We start from the raw sequence: 12,293 nt of genomic DNA on the forward strand, positions 1-12,293 counted from the left end.
TCAACCCCCTCCTATGGCACCACCCCATGCCCACGCAAAAGATGTAACACCTGCCCCTTCACTTCCTCTCTCCTCACCGTCCAAGGGCCCAAACACTCTTTTCAAGTGAAGCAGCATTTCACTTGCATTTCCCCCAACTTAGTCTACTGCATTTGTTGCTCCCAATGTGGTCTCCTCTACATTGGAGAGACCAAACGTAAACTGGGCGACCGCTTTGCAGAACACCTGCAGTCTGTCCGCAAGAATGACCCAAACCTCCTTGTCGCTTGCCATTTTAACACTCCACCCTGCTCTCTTGCCCACATGTCTGTCCTTGGCTTGCTGCAATGTTCCAGTGAAGCCCAACACAAACTGGAGGAACAACACCTCATCTTCCAACTAGGCACTTTACAGCCTTCCGGACTGAATATTGAATTCAACAACTTTAGGTCTTAAGCTCCCTCCTCCATCCCCACCCCCTTTCTGTTTCTTCCCCCTTCCTTTTGTTCTTTCCAATAAATTATATAGATTTTTCTTTTCCCACCTATTTCCATTATTTTTAAATATTTTTAAATCTTTTATGCTCCCCCCACCCCCACTAGAGCTATACCTTGAGTGCCCTACCATCCATTCTTAATTAGCACATTTGTTTAGATAATATCACCAACTTTAACACCTATGTGTTCTTTTGTTCTGTTGTCTGTGACATCTTTTGATGATCTGCTTCTATCTATCACTGCTTGTTTGTCCCTACAACCACACCAACCCCCTCCACTTCTCTCCCCCCACCCAAACCCACCACCCCCCCCCCCACACACCTTAAACCAGCTTATATTTCACCCCTTTCTTCGATTCACTCAAGTTCTGTCGAAGGGTCATGAGGACTCGAAACGTCAACTCTTTTCTTCTCCACCGATGCTGCCAGACCTGCTGAGTTTTTCCAGGTAATTCTGTTTTTGTTTTGAAGGTGCTGTCAGGAGCCTTGGTAAATTCCTGCAGTGCATCTTGTAGATGACACAAACTGCTGCTACTGTGGGTTGGTGATAGAGGGAGTAAATATTTAAAGAGGTGGATGGGGTGCCGGTCAAGCAGACTGCTTTGTCCTGGATTATGTCAAGCTTCTTGAGTGTTGGAGCTGCACTCATCCAAGCAAGTGGAGAGTATTCCATTACAATCCTGACTTGTGCCTTGACGATGGTGGACAGGTTTTTGGGAGGTGAGTTACTCGCCGCAGAATTCCCAGCCTCTGACCTGTTCATGTCAGATGCTGTATAAACACAAGTCTTTGCTATGCAGCACTGATAACACACATGGTGAAGAAGCCAGTGGGTGGTGTTGCTAACTCTGGTTGGCCATATTCTCGAAGGTTTCATCACGTGGCCTCCCACCTCCAACTGCTGTGTCGTCAAGCTCCTGCCATCAATAGTCCAACACTGCCATCCTCACAGTGCTCACCTTCCCACGCCAATCGGAAAGCAAACTCTTTGTCAGGATAATTCCTGAATTTAGCAGTTCCTTCCCCATGTCTGATATTTTTCTAACTAATAACCAGAAGTATTCAAAGAAAATGAAAGAAAAGCACAGACAACTGTTTTTCTCCCTGGTTGCTTGCGGCAGTATCCAGAAAATTAATTTTTAATTTCAGGGACTTATGTTTTTGTTTATCAGGTTCACTTTGTCCAGCAAGCACGAGTTGCCCCTTGATATTAAAGCATTAGCTGGTGCTTGATACAATTTGGCAGAGAGACTGATTGACTAAACAAACACTGGGGTGCAATGGAGCTAAGGGGAGTAGCTTTTGTACCTGCAGGCATTGAAGACAACTTTTGACTTGGGTTTTGACAACTGCGTCCATCCCTGGCCTCCACAAGTAGCTTCGTGTAAGCATCTACATTGAATTAATGCCAGGGTGAGCGCTATGTAATTCAGCCAGTAATGGCTTTTGCCCTCTCAGGGGCATGATAACCCTTGCTTCCCAGAGCAACATGCCATCCTGGCAGGTCAGCTCATATCTGCAATTGAAATAGGGCTTCATGTCATCAGGCTTTGGCTCACCTGACCATCTATTCGAGACCTGCTCCGGGATGTGAGATAAAATTGGATCTTGGCTTGTCCACTCATGGATTTGTTTGGCCTGGACAGGGTAAGAATCCAAAAAAATTAGCACTAAGACAAGTTCCTGGGGAATTGGAACCTTCGCATTGTTATCTGGCAGAGGGAGGCGGCTCAGCGCGTCAGCTTGTGCGATCTGGCTTCCTGATCGGTGAATAAAAGTGTATTCCTAAGCTGCCAATATCAATACCTGCCTCTGGATGTGAGCAGATGCAATGGGGTATCGCCTTACCCTCTCCAAATAATCCCAGCAGAGGCTTGTGGTCAGATATAATGTGAAAATGGCAACCGTGGAGGTATTGATGGAATTTCCAAACACCAAACACAATAGACAAGCCCTCCTTCTCAATCTGAGAATATCATTGCTCTGCAGCACTGAGCCTGCGAGATGTATAACCAATGGGTTGTTCGGAGCCATCCGCCATCCGATGTGAAAGTACAGCTCCTACTCCATAAGAGAATGGGACACAATTTAAAATCAATTCTTTCTTTGGATCAAAGTGGACCAGTAGGGCCAATTATCTTAACAATTTCTTTACCTTCAGAAATGCATCCTGATGAGGAGCCTGCCAAATCTATTTATGACTTTTCTTAAGCAATGTGTACAACAGAGCCAGTATAGCTGATAGATTTGGGAGTAGTTTATCATGCCTAAGAAGGCCTTTAGTTCTGTAGTGTTTCTCGGTGTAGGTGCCTTGCGAATAGCCTTGACCTTTTCTTCCACGGATGCAGGCCCTGTACGTCGACCTTATGGCTCAAGTAATCGATCTCTTTGACTTGGAAAAGACATTTTTCTTGTTTCAAGCGCACTCCCACTTGTGAGAAGCGTTTCAGCCCCTCCTCCAAATTAGTTAAGTGTTCTTCATCAGTTAGACCAATGACTAAGACATCATCCAGATAAACAATGACATGGGGCAGTCCCTGCAGCAGATTTTCCATGGTATGCTGGAAAATAACACACGCCGATGAGACCCCAAAGGGTAGTCGCGTATATTGATATAACCCTCGATATGTATTGATGGTCATGAATTCTCTAGAGCCTTCTTCCAACTCTACTGCTGGTAGGCGTGGCTCATGTTGAGTTTTGAATATGTGATCCCCCTGCCAATTTCAAATATAATTCGTCAATCTTTGGCAACGAGTGTCTATCAAGTTTAGCCAATTTGTTTACAGTTAACTGCATACACGAACACTTTGGGTCTGGCTTCAGCACTTGGAAAATTGCACCGGCTGTTAGATTCCCAACTTTTCCAGCCTGTTTATCTTGGTCTCAACCTTGCCCCGTAGAGCATAAGGGACTGGTCTAGCTCTGATAAATCTAGGGATTGCGTTATGGTCTACGTGAATTTTTGCTTGTAGCCCATGAATCCTTCCTAGCTCATCACTGAAAATGAAAGTGTACTTTTGTAACAATTCTTGCAAGTTTCTTGTTCTGATTTGAAAATCTCAGCCTATTGCAATTTAATTTTTTTGAGCCAGTTGCGACCAATTAAACTGTTATTATATTATAATAGTAGCCCCAGCTACTACTATAAGGGGTAAATTTGCAGACTGATACTGCACCAGGACTTGACATATCTCTTTCACTCTTATTTCTTCACCCGTATATGTTTTTAATTTCGTGTCTGATTCTTCCAAACTTAAAGGACGGACTCCTTTATTCAAGTCTCTAAAGGTATGTTCTCCAGTTACAGACTTTGATGCCCCAGTATCGACCTTCATCTTGACGGGTTGTTCATTGACTCTAATAACTACCTGGATTGGCTCAGTTCTACCCACTTCCAGGCTGTATAATGAATAGATGTCAGATTCTGCTTCGTCTAGTTCTTCAACAAGACAGATTTCATGATTTCTACCTTTGTTTTTAAAATGCTGTCCCAGCCAATCTTGACAGAGCCGCATTATGTGACCACTGCAGTGGCAAAAAAAATCATTCGATATTTCTGAACTGTTGTTCGCCTGCAGGCTGCCTGTATGCATTTCTCTCATTAATGTTGTGGGTTTTCACTGTAGTTACGTTGTTCTTCAATGGCCTGTAGATAGTGGGTGTTCCCTGTCTTTCTGTGGAGTCCTATGCTTTTGTGCCTTTTGTTACCGGCCCTTCCCACCATACAAGATGGACAGTGCCATTTTGTTTCAAATAGCAATCGCTTTTGAATAACATCGTCCCTGATTCCACATATCAATCAGTCCCTCATTAATTGAAGTTCCGAACTCATAATATTCCGTTAAGTCTCTTAAAGCAGCTACATAGCCAGCGATTGTCTCTCCTGGAAGCCTATTCCTTGACTTGAATTTAAAACGCTGCATAGTGACTGAGGGCTTTGGCTTCAGGTGGTTTTTGACAATATTTACTTACTCGTCGAAAGTCTCCGTGTCAGGGGTGTTTCATGACATGAGGCTGCGGATCAGCTCATACATTTTGCTCCCACATGTGGATAAAAGAATCGCCCTCTTTTTGTACTCCCCTGCGATGTTGTTAGCGGTAAAGAAGAATGCTCGGCGTTCGATGTAATGAGACCAGTCATCAGAAACAGGGTCCAATCGTTCAAGATGCCCAAACCACAGCATACTCGATGATTAAGGAGACTGCGCTTTCAAACAGCTTTCAAGGTAATGGCGAAGTAACGTATCTGGCTTACCGCAGCTTTCTTGATCGCCGTCAATTGATCCAGCTTATCTTCGACGCCAGTTTTATATTTTTGGTTATCCAGTTTGCTTTGTCCAGCGAACATGAGTTGCCCCCTTGGTATTAATACATTAGCTGGTGCTTGATATAATATAGGCACAGGGACCAATTGAACAAACACTGGTGGTTTATTGGAACCAAGAGCAGAGCACTAACACCATGTGTGCTTCTTCAATCACCTCCAGCTCTAGGCTTACAGTTACCAAGTAGCCCACGCTGTATCATGATTGGTCAATTCAGTCATGTGGATAATCAACTACATTCTCTTAACGGTACATAGCACTCCACTTTACCACAGAGGCTTGGAGACAATTTGGACAGGATAGCAGGTCATTCCCATTTCATCCAGAATATTCTGTAACCTACATTATCTGTTAATGATTTCAAATGCTGTACATCACTTAACCTATCACCAACATATCCTTTCCGAGTCAGGTAGGGTTCTCATTTTCTGAGAAAGCTTAAACACAAGAAATGGCAGAACATGGGTGGGGCAGAGGATGGGGGGGTGGGGATGTGTCAAGACTGGAGTTCCAATGTTTGCTTTGTTGCTATGATAAAGTGAACTGAAAACACCAATGCCTTAGTCATTAATCATTCATCAATGTCATAATGGCCGGAGGTAAATGGAAATTAAAATATGCCTATTTTAAAAATCTGAGAACTTGCCCAGTTTCCTCTTTCACTCAAATCTGGATGGATCAGCTAGAAGGCTGCAGTTGAAGGCTGCAATCGAAGGCCTTGCAGTCAAAGGCCAAAGCTGAATGGATCAGAGTTAAGGCTGCAATCCAAGGCCTTGCCCTTTCTTTGCTTGGTTAATATCCAGCGTTGTGAACTGAGAGTTAGGATTAGAGAGGATAAACACAGAAAGTGAGAGCTGAGCTGGGCCCGGAGATGGGAGCTAACACAGATATGGCCTTAATGGAAACTTTGGGACTCTTGAAGGAACAGAATGGGAGTGGGGAGAATTTCTGTGTGGGTTTCGTCCTTAATAACTTTGGAGGAAGATAGTCAGGGAAACAGTCTAAATGCCATTTATGCTATTTTTCCCAGGATTTCCGCCAAAGTTATGTTGTGGGAATGGGAAAATGACTGTCCAACACCCTTCTGCTCCCAGGCCCACAAAGCTAGCCTGCTTTGGTCCCAGTGATCTCTCCCAGGATTGCAACCCCTCACAATCTGGCATCAGAACCCAGCACCTAGAATCAGATCTGGGTGCTACCTGGGACTAGACTCACTGCTCAGAATCAAACCCTCCACATGATATCCAGCCTTCCCAGCCTGATCTACTGTTCTTCCCTCCTCTTCACGTCCTCTAAGAATTTCCCAATACGTTCTCTGGCGCCTCCCTCCAAGCTCCAGTATCTTCTGCAGCCTCCCAACAATATCCCTTCTTCCCTCCTCTCTGCTCCCTGAATGCATCTTGCGGGTGCTCGGACCTTCTCAGCAGCCAGATTCTCAATCTCTGCAACAAAAACAAAAATACCTGGAAAAACTCAGCAGGTCTGACAGCATCTGCGGAGAGGGATACAGTTGATGTTTCGAGTCCATATGACCCTTCATCAGAACTAAAAAATATAGAAATGACATGAAATATAAGCTGGTGGTGGGGGGTGGGGGGCAGGTAGAGCTTGATAGGAGGCCGGTGATAGGTGGAGGCCAAGAAGAGACTGCCAAAGATGTCATAGACAAAAGGACAAAGGGGTGTTGACGGTGGTGATATTATCTAAAGGATGAACTAATGGGGAGAGTAAGGGTAGCAAGCAGGACAAGCTAGTGGCAGATGGCCCTAGTGGGGGTAGGGTGGGAGGAAGGGAGCGATATGGGCTAAAAGGTGGAGATGAAACAATAGATTGAAACAAATTTAAAAATAGGTGGAAAAAGAAAAATATATTTGTAAGAAAATATTATAAATTATTGGAAAAAGGGGGATTGGAAAGGGGGTGGGGATGGAGGAGAGAGTTCATGATCTGAAATTGTTGAACTCAATATTCAGTCCGGAAGACTGTAAAGTGCCTGGTCGAAAGATGAAGTGCTGTTCCTCCAATTTGCGTTGAGCTTCACTGGAACATTGCAGCAGGCCAAGGATGGACATGTGGGCATGGGAGCAGGGTGGTGTGTTGAAATGGCAAGTGACAGGGAGGTCTGGGTCATGCTTGCGGACAGACCGAAGGTGTTCCGCAAAGTGGTCACCCAGTCTGCGTTTGGTAGAGGAGACCACATTGGGAACAGCGAATGCAGTAGAATAAATTGAGGGAAGTGCAAGTGAAGCACGTCTTCACTTGAAAGGAGTGTTTAGGCCCTTGGATGGTGAGGAGAGGGGAAGTAAAGGGGCAGGTGTTACACCTTCTGCGGTTGCATGGGAAGGTGCCGTGAGAGGGGGTTGAGGTGTAGGGGGTGATGGAGGAGTGGACCTGGGTGTCCCGGAGGGAACAATCCCTGCGTAAAGCCCCTGAGGGGGTGTGAGAGTTAACATTTCGAGTCCGTATGACTCTTCATTAGAACAGATCTATTAGATCTATGTGCTCTGATGAAGAGTCAAGCGGACTCGAAACGTTAACTCTGTCTTCCACTCCACAGATGCTGTCAGACCTGCTGAGTTTTTCCTGCTATTTTTGTTTTTGTTTCAAATTTCCAGCATCCGCAGTATCTTGCTTTTATCTCTGGAAAATAACCCTGCTCTTTCCCAGTGAAGGACAGGAAATAAAAACAAAAAAACTGCGGATGCTGGAAATCCAAAACAAAAGCAGAATTACCTGGAAAAACTCAGCAGGTCTGGCAGCATCGGCGGAGAAGAAAAGAGTTGATGCTTCGAGTCCTCATGACCCTTCGACCAAAGGACCGGAAATATTTTGTTGTTTTTGTGTTCAGAACACCACCAGGTGGCGCTGACTGTCTAATATTGCAAACTGTTAAACACTGGTGAAAACTGATTATTGGTGAATGATAGAAAGCTCTGCACAGAGACAGGTCGGTCCCATTTGCATTACCAACACATTCATCTTAGTCTCTCTAGGGGTCTTGAAAGAATAATCAAAGATTAAACAAAATTCCTGAACAGAATTTCTCTGACCTTGAGTATCCACAGATACTGGCTGCTGAATATAACCATGTTCTGTTTAATTGTTCAAGCAGGACTCAGCTCTTCCTCCCCGTTACTCACATCCAGAATCCCTGTTGCTCTTGTTCCCCCAATTTCTCCAATGGTTTCCTAAGTTAGTCCCGTCTAGTTGGGACACTGAACAGCACTGAATATCCTCCAGTCATTCAAGCAGTGGTGGAAGTGGGCTGGTCAACTCGGAAGGGCATCACAACAAATTCAATTTCCTCCCCAGTCAATGTCCATGCAAACACACACAGCACATATACACACAACACACACAGCACACATACACACAACACACACAGCACACATACACACAACACACACAGCACACATACACCCAACACACACAGCACATGCTTGCATACAGCACACACACACAGGAATTCACACACAAGCAAGCATGCACATATCAGAGTGGTCAAACTGCTAGAGGTCATAATATAGGATCACGTTAATGCTCACCTAGATCTAGAAAGACAGGAGTTAATTAAGAGCAAACCTGGTTTAAATAAAGCTTCACTGAAAAATAATTCAATCCCTTGTTGAGGATGATTCTAAAGGGAAGGGCATTGTAACAAATTATTATATAAGTCTGGAAATGATGCTGTGTGTTATTAATGTATGAACACCAATCATGTTTGTATCAAATTCCTTCCCTGGCCACGTTAATGTGATTTATAACCTGTTTGTACAATGATGTTGCATGACGCATTACCGGGTTTTAAGGTTTTCCAGCATTTTCTGTTTTTGTTTAAGATTATTTTGCTGCACAGGTTCATTAATTTCTGTCATCTCCACCGCCCAATATCTTTATATATTCACTGAGATCTGCTTGAGTGACAGGGACAGGGACAGTACGTTGCGTGTATCACTCTCTGTTTATGAAGTTGTGTCGGGTTGAGTTGAACAGAAAATATTTGCACCTGGGCGGTGCCTCGCGCCAACAGTTTGAAGTAGAGCAATTGAAATAGAGGAATGAGAGACTCAGTGTTCAGGATCCAATGATTCATTCAGTATTGTTCTCCGTCAACTACTTAATCAAACCTGGTATGATTAAGTACATTTGAGCATGAAGCAATAACATAAGTGTGAAAGGCTCGAGGTTGACTGTGTGGATGTCAGCAACTGTTCCTCAGTCAGTCTGTACAGATCACCAAGAGTGTCTGAGAAGTGCTGTGTTTATACACTTGCACGCGCAACTTTGAGAGGGGCTCTGAGACATGGCACAGGGCCCCATTGGATTGTAAACCATACCCCAGCTCCCTTGCTCCCGCCTGATATTGGCCTGCACCGCCCCAATATCCCCACTAAAAATGGGGACTCACCTGTGGTGCCCTATGTGCTCAAATACCTGTTGACACTCACTGTTTGGCCTCATGATTGAAGGATGCCCATCTGAGCCTGTTACAGACTGGTGACCATGGAATTGTAATCCAGAGAAGAGCCACTGACTGCAGGAGCTGAGCAAGGACACTATTGGAAGGGGGAAAATACATTGTGTTGCCTGACACTTGGAGTTCAGGTGGGGGGTCCCCGAAATATGCAATTGTCTTCCGACACTTTATGACTCGTTCTATGAAGTTGCCCCCTCCATGAATTTAACTATTATAAGGATGTATTGATAGAGGTTCAGTGAAGGGGGTTGGGAGTGGGACCATGTATAGCATAAACACCTGATAGGCTGAAGGGTCTAATTCCGTGCTGTAAATATTTTGTAACAAGCAGTGCTGTCCCACTACATTATTCTGTATTTTCTGCTGTTAGTTTATTTGAGGCAGATCAGACACTGACCCCCAGCTGAACCCATAAAGAATCATTGGTAAATACCAATAACCACGACCTTCTGTCAAGTGAATGTTCAGTGACAACTCAAACTGAGGCTTTGACAAAAAGAACACTTCCATTGGAAGTCTCAGAATCCATAATAGTGGAACATCGAGGTGTATCGTGCTAGTTGGGGCAATTCAGGTTTTGCTTTCCTGGGATTGTAATTGTAGTAATTATAGTTTTGATAAATGTAGGACTGCAGCTTTAAGAATAATCCTGTGTTGTAAAATCACACGATCTGTGTAAACCAATCAGTTTGTATCATGGGGAACATCCAGGAGAGAATTCTTCTGTAATCATGGAGTTTGATGAACACATGGAGCTGCTGCTGCTGTCTTGAAAATTAAGTTCAATGTTTCCACCAAGAAAAGTTGCCTGGAAAGTCAACTCTATAACAGTAATAAAATAAAAACAAACCTCACGACTGTAATAGGCCTGTAATCATGAGGCAGTACAAATACACTTTCCTGTTTAGTGCATTTTTACTCTGCCTCTCTCCTGGAACAGGCTTGGAGTGCTAAGTGGTCTAACCCCGTCCTATATTCCTGCCTTTTGTGTATAGAGCTCTAAAAGGACAATTTTCCAATTTCTCATCTAAGTATATTGGAGGTTGAATTTAACCTGGCAGATTTTTTTTTTTCCTTTTTTATTCAATCACGGGATGTAGGTGTCACTGGCTAGGCTAGCATTTATTACTAATTGCCCTTGAGAAGGTGGTGGTGAGCCACCTTCTTGAACTGCTACAGTCCATGTAGTGTAGGTACACCCACAGTGCTGTTAGGGAGGGAGTTCCAGGATTTTGACCCAGCATTAATAAAGGAATGGCGATATATTTCCAAGTCAGGATGGTGTGTAGAGTGGAGGGGAACTTGTAAGATGGTGGTGTTCCCATTCCACAGTTAGTCAAATGCAGCCTTGATGTCAAGGGCAGTCACTCTCAACTCACTTCCAGAGTTCAGCTCTTTTGTCCATGTTTGAACCAAGGCAGTAATGAGGTCAGGAGCTGAGTGCCTCTGGTGGAACTCAAAGTGAGCGACTGTGAAGTTATTGTTAAGCAAGTGCTGCTTGATAGCACTGTTGATGACCCCTTCCATCACTTTACTGATGATCAAGAGTAGTCTGATGGGACGGTAATTGGACAGGTTGGATTTGTCCTGCTGTTTGTGTACGGGGCGTACCTGAGCAATTTTCCACATAGCTGGGTAGATGCCAGTGTTGTAGCTGCACTGGAACAGCTTGGCTAGGGGTGCAGCAAATTCTGGAGCACAAGTCTTCAGCTTTATTGCCAGAATATTTGCAGTATCCAGTGCCTTCAGCCATTTCTTGATATCACATGGAGTGACTCGAATTGGCTGAGGACTGGCATCTGTGATGCTGGGGACCTCCGGAGGAGGCCAAGATGGATCATCCACTCCGCACTTCTGGCCAAAGATTGTAGCAAATGCTTCAAATTTTGTCTTTTGCACTGATGTGCTGGGTTCCACCATCATTGAGGATGGGGATATTTGTGGACCCTTGTCCTCCTGTGAGTTGTTTAGTTATCCACAACCATTCACGGCTGGATGCGGCAGGACTGCAGTGCCTAGATCTAATCTGTTGGTTTTGGGGTCACTTAGCTCGGTCCATCACTTGCTGCTTATGCTGTTTGGCATGCAAGTAGTCTTGTGTTGCTTCACCAGGTTGACACTTCATTTTTTGGTATTTCTGGCGCTGCTCCTGGCATGCCCTCTCGCTCCTTTGATTGAACAATATTTGATCCTCAGGCTTGATGATAATGGTGGAGTGGAGGATATGCCGGATCTTGAGGTTACAGATTGTGTTCGAGTACAATTCTGCTGCTGCTGCTGATGGCCCACAGCGCCTCATGGTTGCCTAGTCTTGCGTTGCTAGATCTGTTCGAAAACTATCCCATTTAGCACGGTGGTAGTGCCACACAACACAATGGAGGGTATCCTCAATGTGAAGCCAGGACTTCGTCTCCACAAGGACTGTGTGGTGGTCACTGCTACTGACACTGTCATGGACAGATGCATTTGCAGCAGGCAGGTTGGTGAGGATGAGGTCAAGGATGTTTTTCCCTCTTGTTGGTTCCCTCACCACCTGCCACACACTCAGTCTAGCAGCTATGTCACTTAGGACTCAGCCAGCTCGGTCAGTAGTGGTGCTACCGAGCCACTTTTGGTGATGGACAATGAAGTCCCCAACCCAGAGTATATTCTGTGCACTTGCCACTCTCAGTGCTTCCTCCAAGTGGTGTTCAACATGGAGGAGTACTGATTCATCAGCTGAGGGAGGGCGGTAGGTGGTAATCGGCAAGATCTTTCCTTGCCCATGTTCGACCTGATGCCATAAGACTTCATGGGGTCCGCCATCAATATTAATGACTCCCAGGGTAACTCACTCCCAACTGTATACCACTGTGCCGCCACCTCTGGGGGTTTGCCCTGTCGATGGGACAGGACACACTCAAGGGTAGTGATGGTGGTGTCTGGAACATTGTCTGTAATGTACGATTCAGTGAGTATGACTCTGTCAGGTTGTTGCTTGACTATTCTGTGGGACAGCTCTCCCAATTTTTGC

This window comes from Carcharodon carcharias, chromosome 9, assembly GCF_017639515.1.
Source record: "Carcharodon carcharias isolate sCarCar2 chromosome 9, sCarCar2.pri, whole genome shotgun sequence".
NCBI classification, from domain to species: domain Eukaryota; kingdom Metazoa; phylum Chordata; class Chondrichthyes; order Lamniformes; family Lamnidae; genus Carcharodon; species Carcharodon carcharias.